We start from the raw sequence: 13,529 nt of genomic DNA on the forward strand, positions 1-13,529 counted from the left end.
AGGAAAAGGAAAAGAAAAAGAAAAAGAAAAAGAAAAAGAAAAAGAAAAAAAAGGAAAAAAAGGAAAAGAAAAAGAAAAAGAAAAAGAAAAAGAAAAAGAAAAAGAAAAAGAAAAAGAAAAAGAAAAAGAAAAAGAAAAAAAAGGAAAAAAAGGAAAAGGAAAAGAAAAAGAAAAAGAAAAAGAAAAAGAAAAAGAAAAAGAAAAAGAAAAAGAAAAAGAAAAAGAAAAAGAAAAAGAAAAAGAAAAAGAAAAAGAAAAAGAAAAAGAAAGAAAAAGAAAGAAAAAGAAAAAGAAAAAGAAAAAGAAAAAGAAAGGGAAAAAGAAAAAGAAAGGGAAAAAAGATAAAAATGAACGTGCACCCCAGCACGCAAACAGGCCAGTGGGGAGCAAACAGAAGTTTCAAATAGACATTCAAAGTTTGGCTGAATTTGGTTGTAGATGAAAACAGAGTAGTCGAAGTGCACGGATTTGTCCTTGTTTTGCTTTTTATTTTCCAGAGACCTGAGGTGGCTCTTTCAGTGAGAGACACAGAATTAGGGCACAGTCCCCTGACAGGCACTGGAAAGGTGTCCACAGCACTGAGGTTTGGGTGCCTGAGGCAGGAGCCCCAGCAGCCCTCTGGGGGCAGCAGAAAAGCTCCAAAAACGTGGTGAGCAGCTTATACAGAATCACAGAATATCAGAGGATTGGAAGGGACCTGGAAAGCTCATCCAGTGCAATCCCCCCATGGAGCAGGAACACCCAGATGAGGTTACACAGGAAGGTGTCCAGGCGGGTTCTGGAACTGAGGGGCCCAGAAGTGGACACAAGATTCCAGTTGTGGTCTCCCCAGGGCAGAGCAGAGGGGCAGGAGAACCTCTCTGACCTACTGACCACCCCCCTCTAACCCACCCCAGGTACCATTGGCCTTCCTGGCCACAAGGGCCAAGTGCTGGCTCATGGTCATCCTGCTGTCCCCAGGACCCCCAGGTCCCTTTCCCCTACACTGCTCTCCAACAGCTCCTTCCCTAACTTATACTGGAACCTGGGGTTGTTCTGCCCAGATTCAAGACTCTACACTTGCCCTTGTTCTATTTCATTCAATGTTTCCCCGCCCAGCTCTCCATCCTGTCCAGGTCTCTGATGGCAGCACAGCCTCTGCCGTGTCAGCCACTCCTCCCAGCTTGGTGTCACCAGCAAACTTGCTGACAGTCACTCTGTTCCCTCTATTCCTGATGTCCAGTCTGAATCTCCCTCCTTTAGCTTAAAACCATCACCCCTTGTCCCATCGCAAACAGGCCCTGCTACAAAGTCTGTCCCATCTTTCTCATTAACACGTATAACAGTTCCCATGTGACAGCTCGGGGCGGTTGCCATCAGGTGGTTTAGTGTCCGACTAAGCTGTTCTATAATTCTATATGAGGACAGCTTCCTCAGCAGGATGTTCGTCTAGTTAATTAACCCCTGATCCTTATTTCCAGTGGCAACAGGCTGCCCAGGGAGGTTGTGGAGTCTCCTTCTGTGCAGACATTCCAACCCGCCTGGACACCTTCCTGTGTAACCTCATCTGGGTGTTCCTGCTCCATGGGGGGATTGCACTGGGTGAGCTTTCCAGGTCCCTTCCAGTCCCTGACATTTTGGGATTCTGTGAACATCTCTTATTTATGTCCCGAGCGAATGGCTCTTGTAGTTCTTTGCCTAATAGATCAGACAACCTGCTCCAACTCGGCACCTTCTCCTGCCACACGTGTTTCTGGGCACCCACCACATCTCTTTTAATCTTCCCTCCTGAAAGGATCCACCACCCTCTGCTTTCCAAACCTTTCCATCCATCAGCCGTCCTCCTCAATTTCTTTGGACCGTGAGGTTTTATAGCAGAACACCTTTACTTTTTCTCAGAGACTATTTTAAATAGCGATTTCACAGGAAATCTCTGGCTTGAATGAAATATAGGGTCTCGTCACTAAAGACATCCCCTTCTCAGTAAACACGAGGCTTTTGATTTATATATGGTTCTTAACTTAAAAAAAATAATAAATTGTTGTTACGCAAACAATTTGCATCAGTTTCTGCCTGTGGCCATGCAGACATGGGTCATTCTGCACACAGACCTGCAGCAGATTAAATAGCTGATATTTTTGCCTAACCGTGAATTATCACTGAAATAAGGGCAGCACATCTCTACCGTTAACACGGCCTGATGCGATGCCCGGTCTCCTGTGACGTGGGTGTGCTGCTGAATCGCCCAACATCTGGACACGATGCCGCCACGACATCTGCTCCCCAAATTTGGTCTCTGCTGCTTAAGCAAACGGACCAAAACCCTCTAAGAGGGGACGCGGAGCTGCCATCTGCATCTCCTCATTGCACTGCCCTTTGTAGCCCTTTGATCCCTATAACCGGAGAAAACTAATGGGAACACTAGAGTCTGAAGTGGCTTGAAGCCATTTTCGTTATTGTTGGATTAGTGCCGGGTGGGTACGAAATCTGCCGGCGTTTGGCTCAGAGCAAGTCAAGAGCTTTCTGCGTTTTGCAGAGCGGCCTGCCTACTGCTTTTATGAATGGAGTTTAAAACAACAAACACTGTGAGGCTGTTGCTAAAAGCTTTTCTTATTTTCTTTTTCTGGTGTCCTGTCTGCTCGGGCCAACACAAGCCCTGAAATCACAGAAATGGGCAGGAAAAGAGAAGCAGAGGTTCCCTTTCTGTTCTCTGCCCGTACGTAGTTGAGCAATTATACAGTTCCAGGTCTGCAATTATTCCTGGCAAGGTTTATTCATCTCATGGGAGACTTTTGGAATAACACGATGCTTTTGCAGGGAGTGTCAACCGCCAGGCGAACGTGCCTTCCAGATCTTTTATTTTTTTTAAATATGTAAGTAATTGTTTCTTTACGGTTTGTTCGTTGCCTTTTAATGACTCACATTTTTACCTTGTCAGCTTTCAACAAAGGCCCTGCCCTCCCTCCCGGTGCTACAATCCTCCCAGATCTCACCCGCCGTGCCAGGTCACCCAGGGTGAAATAGGGGAAAAACGAGAATCCGTTTTGTCGGTGCCCTGTCCAGATGTTCTGCTCGCAGGAGCTGATTTTAGGGGGCCACTGAAGCTACGGGCACAGCATAAAAAATGAGGTGGAAGCACGTCTCTAATGCATTCAAATAGAGGTTTGTCTGTGGTTTATTATTTGGACAAACACATGCATTTTCATGGAGACGGCGACAGGCTCTGATCCCCAGCGCTGCGTCCGTGCCAAGCGTCTCATTCCCATTCCAGGCTCCTGCGGTGCAAAAGTGCTCTTCAAAATTAAGAGGCAGAAAGCTTAAACATTCATAAAACTGATTCTTTAGCTTTAGTCGCAGTGAAATACAACTGCGTCTTTTTTAGAGGGTTTTTTGGTGTGTAACTTTTCCCCCTTCATTCCGCAAAAAAAAAAATGTATTCCACTTGAAGCAGGGAGCAATTATGGAAAATTTCAGGCTGAACGGTTCAAGCGTGGCCAACTTGTAAAGTAATTGGAAACATAGAAAGGAAAGTGTTTGGCAACATGGGATAAAAGGTGCTGTGTAAGTGGAGGATTCTTTTTTATTGCAAGCTCTTCTCTCTCTGATATGTTAATTGTGTTTTGCCTGATCCCCTTGACAGTTCATTAATTTTTTGTCCAATTGCAGGCTGTTGAGTGCAGATAAATTTCAGACTATTATGGGAACACCCTAGAAGTTTGTATAGAAAGGAAACTCTCTGTTTCCTGTATCATCCTTCTGGGGATCTTGAAAGAGTTCACAAAAGCCACTTAAGCAAACTTTCTTTGCTGGATAACGGAAGGAAAGGAAACTGTGAACAAGCAAACAACACTCAATTCCATGAGACAAGAGATACTCACAGGTCATTAGAGAGAAAGTAAAGTCGTTGAATGCAACACACAGACACACAAAGTATCTTGTGCTCTAAAAATAACAGGAATTTCTGCACCTGCACACCATTTCTGATCTATAAAAAGGTAAAGCATGGAAACCACCAGTGAGACAACGAGGTGGGTTGTTTGTCCCTACAATGCATTAAATCTTTTTGAAGTTTTTCACGGTTCAAATAATAAACTGCGGGCTGAATTGGAGATGGTCATGGATCAGCTGAATAGCTTCAGTTTCTTCCTGTCATTAACAGCACGGTTGCCGGAGATCTGCCACAACCAGCTCTGAAATGTTGGTCCTGTATAGATCGAAAGCAAAGCTCTGCACAGCTCGAAGGTTTCCAAGGGCTGGCTTGAAGGCACAGGATTCAGATGGAGCTCGGAGGGATTGGGCAAAGCAACAGCGTTATTGGAAATATCGGAGATTTGCAAGTGGCTCACATGGAATATGGATTTGGTGGTATTTGATATCATATAGAATCACAGAATAGTTTGGGTTGGAAGGGACCTACAAAGCTCACCCAGTGCCACCCCTGCCATGAGCAGGGACATCTTCACCAGCTCAGGTTGCTCAGAGCCCCGTCCAGCCTGGCCTGGGATGTCTCCAGGGATGGTTCATCCACCACCTCTCTGGGCAATCTTGGCCAGTGCTTCACACCCTTATTGTAAAAAAGAATTGTTCCTAGCATGACTAAATGCACATCTCGTATCTGCTTAAACCACAGGAAAACTTCTGGTTGAATTTTACAGTCCACAGCAAGGCACGAACCTGCAGGAATAAATCGTGTGGGGAATATTTGGTGAGCGGTCAGCAGAGCAGGGAGTGGGGAAGGGAATAAAAGGGCAGATGCACAGCAGCATCTTTCATTTCTGAGAAGCTCAAAATAAGCCAGAAGGGATGACATAAAGCTGACATCCCTACAAAACACACTCACCCTTCTCAGAAAAGGAGGAGTTTGTGCAGCAGAGTGACTGAAGATCAATATGAAAGAACCAGGCCACATGACAGGTAATTTTGAGGACTATCTATTATCTTGGGCATCTCAGAAAGGAGGTGGAAGAGCAAATGAACTATGGAGCCAGCACCAGCAGGTCTCCAGTTTGAGTCTGATAGATGATAAGGAAAAACAAGAGGCGGCCGGTGTCTGTTCCGTACCTGTTGTATAATTGAAGAGCGGATTTCCGTCTCCAAGGGCACTGACTGGCAACTTTGGAAAAGCATTTAAGAAAACATCGATTGTGAAAACATTGTTTCTGGAAGATTCTACAACATATGCTTCTGGTCTGACCAAAACCACTAACAGGGAAAAAAAGAAGAGCGAGGAAAATACATGAAACTCGCCAGCAGGAAAAATAAATATATTTTGTTCAAATTTGGAGCGATCCAAATCCCATTCGGGCCATTTCTTGTATCATTGGGACTGGAAAAGGCCCTTTTTTTGCAGAAACACAACTGATTACTTGAAAAATCCAAAATTCTCAAAAACATTTCTCCTGGTCTCTTCTTCAAGTTCTCCGCAGTAACAGTGTTTCCCCGGGGAGCTTGTTAAACCTCCCACATAACCTCATTGCTAGGAACTTTCTCTCCTCGCGGTTTTATTAATTTCTTTATTAAGGAAGAAGCCATAAGCTCTCAAGTCTACTCTCAAGGTCGTACATAATCTCCAGTCAAATAGTCCCCTCCTGAGCTCCTGTCGTCTTTCTGTGCTCTGGCCCAGGTGAGTGCTAAGATGTCCTCATGAAGAACATCTGTCTGCACCCTGAATTAACTCATCGCCTGTTTGGAAAAACGGGCTGAGACCCATTCGAGGAGAAAGGTTCTTTATTCTTGTTGTGACATATTGAGAAAATGTTCCCGGTTGTGTTTTATTCAGTAATAACAGAAGAAAAAATAAACAGGAATACAACATTTTTGGTCGTACCGAAACAGCCCTGGGTCTTTGAGGTACTTGAGTTGGGAGCTTAGTCACCAGGCTCCCCTTAAAATAAAGATGCTGCTGAACTGATAAGATTGTCTAAGTAGGAAGAGCAGAAGGATTATTGGGTTACCCAGAAAAGTGGTGGATGCTCCATCTCTGGAGACATCCCAGGCCAGGCTGTTTGGGGCTCTGAGCAACCTGAGCTGGTGAAGATGTCCCTGCTCATGTCAGGGGTGGCACTGGATGAGCTTTGAAGGTCCCTTTAATCCAAACCGTTCTATGATTCTATGGAAGGACATCTCTGTCACCTTCCTGGTTTCCTTGCTGTTGGCACAATGTCCACAGGCACATCTAAGAAAAAGCAGTGGCACCTCCGGGTCCCCCTCCAGCAGGTTGTGGTCGTCGCCTTGGGAAGAGTTTGATGAAGATGATGAAATTGCTTGAGAAAGAACTGGAATTTTTATAGTGAGAACTGGACGGTGACCTACCCTGGGAGAGACAATATTATGTGAAAAGGTCTGACCATGATCTACTGATCTCTATGAGCTGAAACAGGGTTTAGGATTGTTGCTTGAGTCAATGTGTGTGGTTTATCCAGCAGAAAACTATTCCATCTCTATGTAGGACTTCCCACCAAATCAGCTAGATGAACTGACTCATCCTGAGCGTATACGATGAAAAGGAAAAGTTGCTCCTTTGGGGAGCAACGAGCTTTGAAATCATTTTAGCTGTAAAGTGAAACTAGACCGCAAGATCAGCAGTGCACAATATCCACACCGCTTGAGGTAGAGGGACTTCTCCAAATCAAACATTTCACGAAAATTCAGGACTGTCCTGTTACTCAGTTCTAGGAAAAAGCAAAAACTGTCTTGAGTTAATTCCACAAACTGTGAATTTGTCAGTTTTCACCGAACTTTTTTTTGGGGGGGAACAATTAAAAGAACCGTAAAAAAACCCCTATATTTTGCTGGGGGTTTTAATTTCCACTCCAATCAACTTCGAACTTTGTAAATGCGTTTTATTTATTCCTCAAAGTTTAAAATTACTTTCATATGAAACGCTTTGGGGTCTGCAGTTGTTTGGTTGTGTTTGGAAATTCAAGCAGCTAGAATAAAAATTATTCACCCAATTCATTTCAGTTTGCCGGTCACAAGTACAACACGAGTCTGCTCGGCGTTATTCTTGAGACTTGGGTTGCTTAAGTCATTCAAATAGATTTCTATTTCAGAAACAAAACGAGAGCCAACAATTTCACAATTAAAAGCTCGAGGGTTATAAAACTTGGCTTCACCTAAGACTCCTAACATTGTTTTTATTATCTTAATCACTAGTTTCTTTACATACTAATTTTCCATCCCGTTGCCAACCAGTGCCAATCCAACTCACTTCTCCATCACCCAGGTGAGTGTTACTCATGTTTTCAGGGGAAGGTAAAAAAACCCTGAATATTGTCAGCACAACAGTGTCTATTTTTGCTCATGGACTTCTGCTAACACTGAGTCACAGCTGCAGAAGTCACCAGCTCAGGTGTAGCTCCTTCTGTGTTGTTTCCTAGGACTTCTCCAAAAATACAGACAACACGGCTGGTTTTTTTTGTAGATGAAGTTTTCATGACACAGGGCTGAACAATTTGAAATCATGTCTATGCTGGGATGCAGAATATTGCAAACTCTGATTAGGTATGTGACCGATTAAGCAAGGGGAGAGATGAGATAAATCACAGCACGTGGTTGTAACAGGCCTTAGCAGAGCAAAGAGAAAAGCGAGTCCTCCAGGAAGGCTACAGAGTCTCCAGGTCCCATGTGGGCGATCAAAACAGACGTGCCCAAAAACACCTGTGTGATTTAAATCCAGCTGTAGCGAAAAGGCTGCAAAACAAGGCGGCATGAATAAATGCTCAGTTAACTTGAGGTCATGTTTTAGTGTCTAGAGATATAGAGTAAGACACCAGAATGCTGTGCTGCCATTCAGCAAGACCTGGACAGGCTGGACTGGGCAAGGGAAGAACCTGATGAAGTTCGACAAGGGCAAGTGGAACAACCCCAGGCACCAGTACAGGTTGGGGTGGAGCTGCTGGAAAGCAGCTCTGCAGAGAAGGACCTGGGAGTTCTGGTGTACAACAGGTTGACCATGAGCCAACAATGTTCCCTTGTGGCCGAGAGACCAATGGTACCTGGGGTGCATTAGGAGGAGTGTGAGCAGCAGGTTGAGCGAGGTTGTTCCTCCTCCTCTGCTCTGCCCCGGTGAGGCCACATCTGGAGTTCTGGGTCCAGTTCTGGGGTCCCCAGTTTAAGAAGGACAAGGAATTACTGGAGGGAGCCCAGTGGCTATGAAGATGCTGAGGGATCTGGAGCATCTTTCTTACGAGGAGAGACTGAGAGAGCTGGGGCTGTTCAGCTGGAGAAGAGAAGCTGAGAGGGGATCTCATCAATGTTCATAAATATCTCCATGGTGGGTGTCAAGAGGATGGACCAGACTCTGTTCAGTGGTGCCCAGTGACAGGATGAGGGGCAACGGGCACAGACTGAAGCACAGGAGGTTCCTTCTGAATATGAGGAGAAACTTCTTTCCTTTAAGGTGCCAGAAGCTGGCCCAGGCTGCCCAGAGAGGTTGTGGAGTCTCCTTCTCTGGAGACATTCAAACCCACCTGGACACATTCCTGTGTGATCTGCTCTGGTGAAGCTGCTTTAGCAGGTGGGTTGGACTGGATGATCTCCAGAGGTTCCTTCCAACCCCAACCAGTCTGTGATTCTGTGTTGTGACCAGATAAAATATGCTATTTTATTCTGCAGTGGACTACCCCAGGTGGCTATCATCTGTAAATTAATCCGTGAAATGTCATGTTGTTATGAGAAAGCCTCAAGGAACCAAGATCTCTCAGGTGAAACTTCAATCAAGTCAGCTTTCCAGCAGGAGCCTGTGAAGCCAGAATATGAACTGGTCATTTTTATTGTGTTCACCAGTGTAAACTGGTCAGCTTTAACCTGGGTAAAGCTAATAGGAATGAAGCCACATGAAAATAATCTCAGACTTAAGCAGCCTTCTGTACTTCAGGCTTTAGTTCAAGGTTTTGATTCTTTGCAAATGCAATACGATGAAAAGTCTCTATTTTTCAATTTGGCTTTCAGTAAAAATAAAGAGACCAAAATACAAATATCCCTGTGCAGCAATGGAAACCTCATCAACATCATAGTCATGGCTTAATGTCAGGCAGCTTGGAAGGAAAGCTGACTAATCTCAGCTCATTGCCCAAGCGGAGAGGAACAGAAAGAGTAAATAGCATTTAAAAAAACAAAGAGGTTCTTGAATGTCCATTGCAAGGGAAGAAGTGACTGAACTGAATAAGCCCTGCAGTTCTCGGTGCTTAAGTGAGGACTAGAGCCAGCATTCTTGAAGGCCTGTCAAGTCATCCCTTGTCAGCTATAAACTGCACCGGAGCTTAATTCCTCACAGTTTTATCATGGAGATAATTATAGACCACATACATTCAAAAGGCAGGATAATGTTTGCAGCCATTAATCTGATTTTTTTAGCTGTGCAAACCAGGAAATAATGATAGGGAACTCTCTTGTTCTTCAAGCCATGAACTCATGACGAGACCTCACAAGTGGCAGCAGCGGCAAACGCATCTTACAGCCTGGATCTTGCCAATGTAACTGCTACCAGCTCGAGTCTCCACCACAAACTGTTTATTTTCCATATGGGGATGGTATGGGAAGGTATAGCTGCTGCTTTTAGTCCAGGTTTCAGCCCAGGAGAAAGGTAAAGAGACCCTACACCCGTACCACCCTGTTTGCTTCAGGTGGTTGACATTGCTCCAAGTGAACTTTGGGCGCAAGACCAGACAAAGGTCTGTACCCGCAGGTCCTGTCTGAAGCCATTTGCCTCTCCGAATTTCAAAATCAAGTTTGGCTACCGCAGGCAACCTAAAACCAAGCAGCAAATCCGCCTGTCTGGGTCCCAGTCACAAAGTCACAGGCGTTATCCTGCTGTCTGTGACTTGTCTGCTCGCGGAAAGTCTACAGCCCTTATGTGACAGGCAGAAATAAGAAGCACCCCAATGCTTTTAGGAAAAGGCATCAAGGGACACAGGCTATTTTACACAGTAGTTCCAGCTTAATGACAGCATGTGTTGGGGGAGGGTGTGCAGAAGGATAAACAGCAGTTTCAAGCCCAGAGCACGGATTTCCCATCAGATATCTCACCCTTTGTGAGAGATACCCTGGGGATAAGTTACAGGCCAAATATGTAAAAGTTAAGACACATTTTTCAACTCCTGCTCACAAGTGTCCTGGCTAGGAGACCTCACCTGGGCTTCTGGGTGCTCTGATTTGCTTTAAGTCCAGCCTTGGGCTTCCCAAAGCCACCTGAAGGAAGAGACACCTCTATGAGTCGGTTGTGTCAAATGTCATTAAGTCTGAAAGTAAATCAAAACAATCCTGTGAGGTTTTGTCCATCCAAATGAAGAATTGTCTTTTTTTTAAGTCACAATTTTCAAGGGTTTAGGAGAAGCAACAGTCTCATGAGATTTGGATAATCTAGGAAACCCTGTGTTTCATGTAAAGCAAAAATCACAGTCGATGCGAGCACTGGCAAAGCGTCAGTTAAATCCATTATCGCATGATAATGCTCAAACATTTCATTAATTCTGAACCAGCTGTCCTCTGCTCCCTTACCCCTTTCATCATCCAAACATTTCTTTAACTGTCTGAGGGAGGGGAGAGGGAGGATCAGACACAGCCTCGTAAAATTCCTTCACCCGCTTTGCCTGCGGCAAGTTATTTCTTTTGACACGCATGTAAAATAATAGTGGGGGTGTTGTTTGTTTGGCTTGGCTGGCTGGTGAATTTTCATAACCATTTTGTAAGCCAAGTACCTGTGAAATGGAGTAGAGAGAACTCACGGCAGCTTGTTGATGATCCTGCCGCCTGGTTAATTAACGTGTTTCATTAAAATTGGGAAGACCCCTGGCTCTGATTTCTACGCCAAGACAGAAGGTATGGCTTTTAGAGCGGGATATTGCTCTCCAGTGTTCAGAGGTCCTGTATATATTATTTTTTTAAAAATCCTTGATTACTGCACACAAAACCAACCAGTGGAAGCAAGGACAAGTGAGGGATCGGCACCATGGGGGTTTCTCCATCTGTGTGACTCACAAAAGGGAAATGAGCAGAACAAGAGTCATGGAGAGATTTTTAAGGTGACTTCTGGATGTTTCCTTCAGGAAAAGCTCTCGCTGAAGCACCTCAGCCTAGGGACACGCCAAGGAACGGGACTCAAAACCACTGAGGGTGGTGAAACACTGGCCCAGGTTGCCCAGAGAGGTGGTGGATGCCCCATCCCTGGAGACATCCCAGGCCAGGCTGGACGGGGCTCTGAGCAACCTGAGCTGGTGAACATGTCCCTGCTCATGGCAGGGGTGGCACTGGATGAGCTTTGAAGGTCCCTTCCAACCCAAACCATTCTATGATAAAGGTTGAGCCTCACAAACACTGGGAAGGAGAACATGTCTCTAGCCTCGCTCTCCACCACCGTTCAGGGGCTTTTGTTCCAGCCCCACAAACACCAGCACACATCTGGACAGCACATCAGTCGCTTGAATGATGCTCGTGCCTCCCCTGCCAAGACCTGAGGATGCGTTTATTTATTATGGGTTAAATATTTAGAGTTGAGTAAGAACCTCAGAGGAAAAAGGCGGGTCTGCTCTCTTGGGTAGTGTTTTTTTTTCCACCCCCTCAATCTCATTATAAAAAATTGGATTTTTAACATTAAAATGTTTTATGGAAAATTACCCTTTCTGACTCGCGGCTCCGCTGAAGCCTGACAGTCAACAACCCTCAAGCGAAAATCACTTGAGGAAATAGAATGGAGAAATATCCTGACAAATCGAGACACGTCTGGACGTTGCCTGAACAGGCCTGAAATGTCAGGGTGAGGTAAAGACCACACTTTGCCGCAACAGCGGGCAACAAAAGGATCCAAAAAAGTGGGATTTCTTCCAGTTATTTTAAAACAAAGTGCCAAAATGTCAGGTTGACACAAATTTATGGGTAACAAGAAGCATAATTTAGAGGTTGTAACTACACCTGCACTTTGAGACTCCTGCTTAGTGATCTCAGTTGTGTTAGGGTCTCATATAATTTCCACTGAAGCCTTTTCTCTGACTTTTCTACTACTATAAACATCGGTATATTTTGTTTCTTCTATGGAATAAACTTGAATGTTTTATTAAATTATACTGCATACATTCCGTAGTGATATAATGGATGTTGTTTTGCTGCCAAGAGTAGGTGTTACACTGGGTTGTTGTCAGTACTGTAACTTTATCTTTATCTTTTGGCTAATTAAGATAATTATTTTGTGACTTTTTTTTTTTTCAAAAAGCAAGCAATGTTGTTACAGTATTTTTAAACATCAAAAACTCCATCATTATTCAAAGAGAATTTGGGAATCCTCACCAAAGGGTTGTTAATTTAGTGAGCTGTGCATAACCATGGTCACGCATGCTTTTCAGTCCTTGGTCTGAATTAGCCTAAAAATAAATATCTATTGATAACAGCATTCTAGAATAAAAGATTTTAGTTTTTCTGTTTCTTTAGGGCCCGCAATCATGGTATTTTTGGTAGTCTCAAGCTTTTTAACAGCACATAGACGTGCACAGTTATTCCACTTTGCCTTCTGTGGTTTTCCTTTTTCTGCAGCCTGGTATGCTTCGTGGTTTATTTATTCATGAGCTGCAGAGAAAGAAGTTCACAATAAAAAACAATTGTTTTGGAATATATATACTTAACGGCGTGCCGAGAAACAAAAAGCAATTACGCTTATGCAAGTAACGTGCATTTTTACATGCCGCTCACACGCTACTTTATGCATCCCCGGTTTATGTAAGTAACGAACATTAAATATTACGCTGCCCTGCCCAACGCAATCAGCGCAATTATGAAATGTAATTGGGAATAAAAAAAGCATACACAATACGGTGTTTGATGGCGAATTTGCAGGGGGTGCTCCCGACACAGCAGGACTGTGGCTGCCAAGCGTTTAGATTTCCCGGTGGTCGCTGCGTGTTGTATATTGAGTGCTGTACGTTGTAAACATGACAAACGCTTAATCGCACCCTTGGTCTGGCGTGTGAGATGCTCTTAAAGTGGAGAAGTGGGATGACACCTCACGCATGGCCAAACCTATGGAAAAGGTGTTATTTTTCCTCCCGATGAAGGAAAAATTTTGACAATTTCAGGCTGGCGTGTTTGCAGTATCTCAGATAGGGACCTGCACTTTCCGATTTGTTTGGAGCTTTGCGGAACTTTTTCTGAGAGGGGAGAGGGGCTCTGTGCCGTGTTTCTGTGGAAAATACACTTTTATCTCTGAAGGGGCAGGTGAGGTGGCGGCCTCCAATCACCCCCAGGTCACCACTCGGACACTCAGCGATCACAGAATCACAGAGTATCAGGGATCAGAAGGGCCCTGGAAAGCTCATCCAGTGCAATCCCCCCATGGAGCAGGAACACCCAGATGAGGTTACACAGGAAGGTGTCCAGGCGGGTTGGAATGTCTGCACAGAAGGAGACTCCACAACCTCCCTGGGCAGCCTGGGCCAGGCTCTGCCACCCTCACCAGGAAGAAGTTGCTTCTCATATTTAAGTGGAACCTCTTGTGTTCCAGTTTGTACCCATTGCCACTTATCCTATCACTGGTTGTCACCGAGAAGAGCCTGGCTCCATCC

Source organism: Nesoenas mayeri (assembly GCF_963082525.1).
Source record: "Nesoenas mayeri genome assembly, chromosome: 2".
Classification (NCBI taxonomy): Eukaryota; Metazoa; Chordata; class Aves; order Columbiformes; family Columbidae; genus Nesoenas; species Nesoenas mayeri.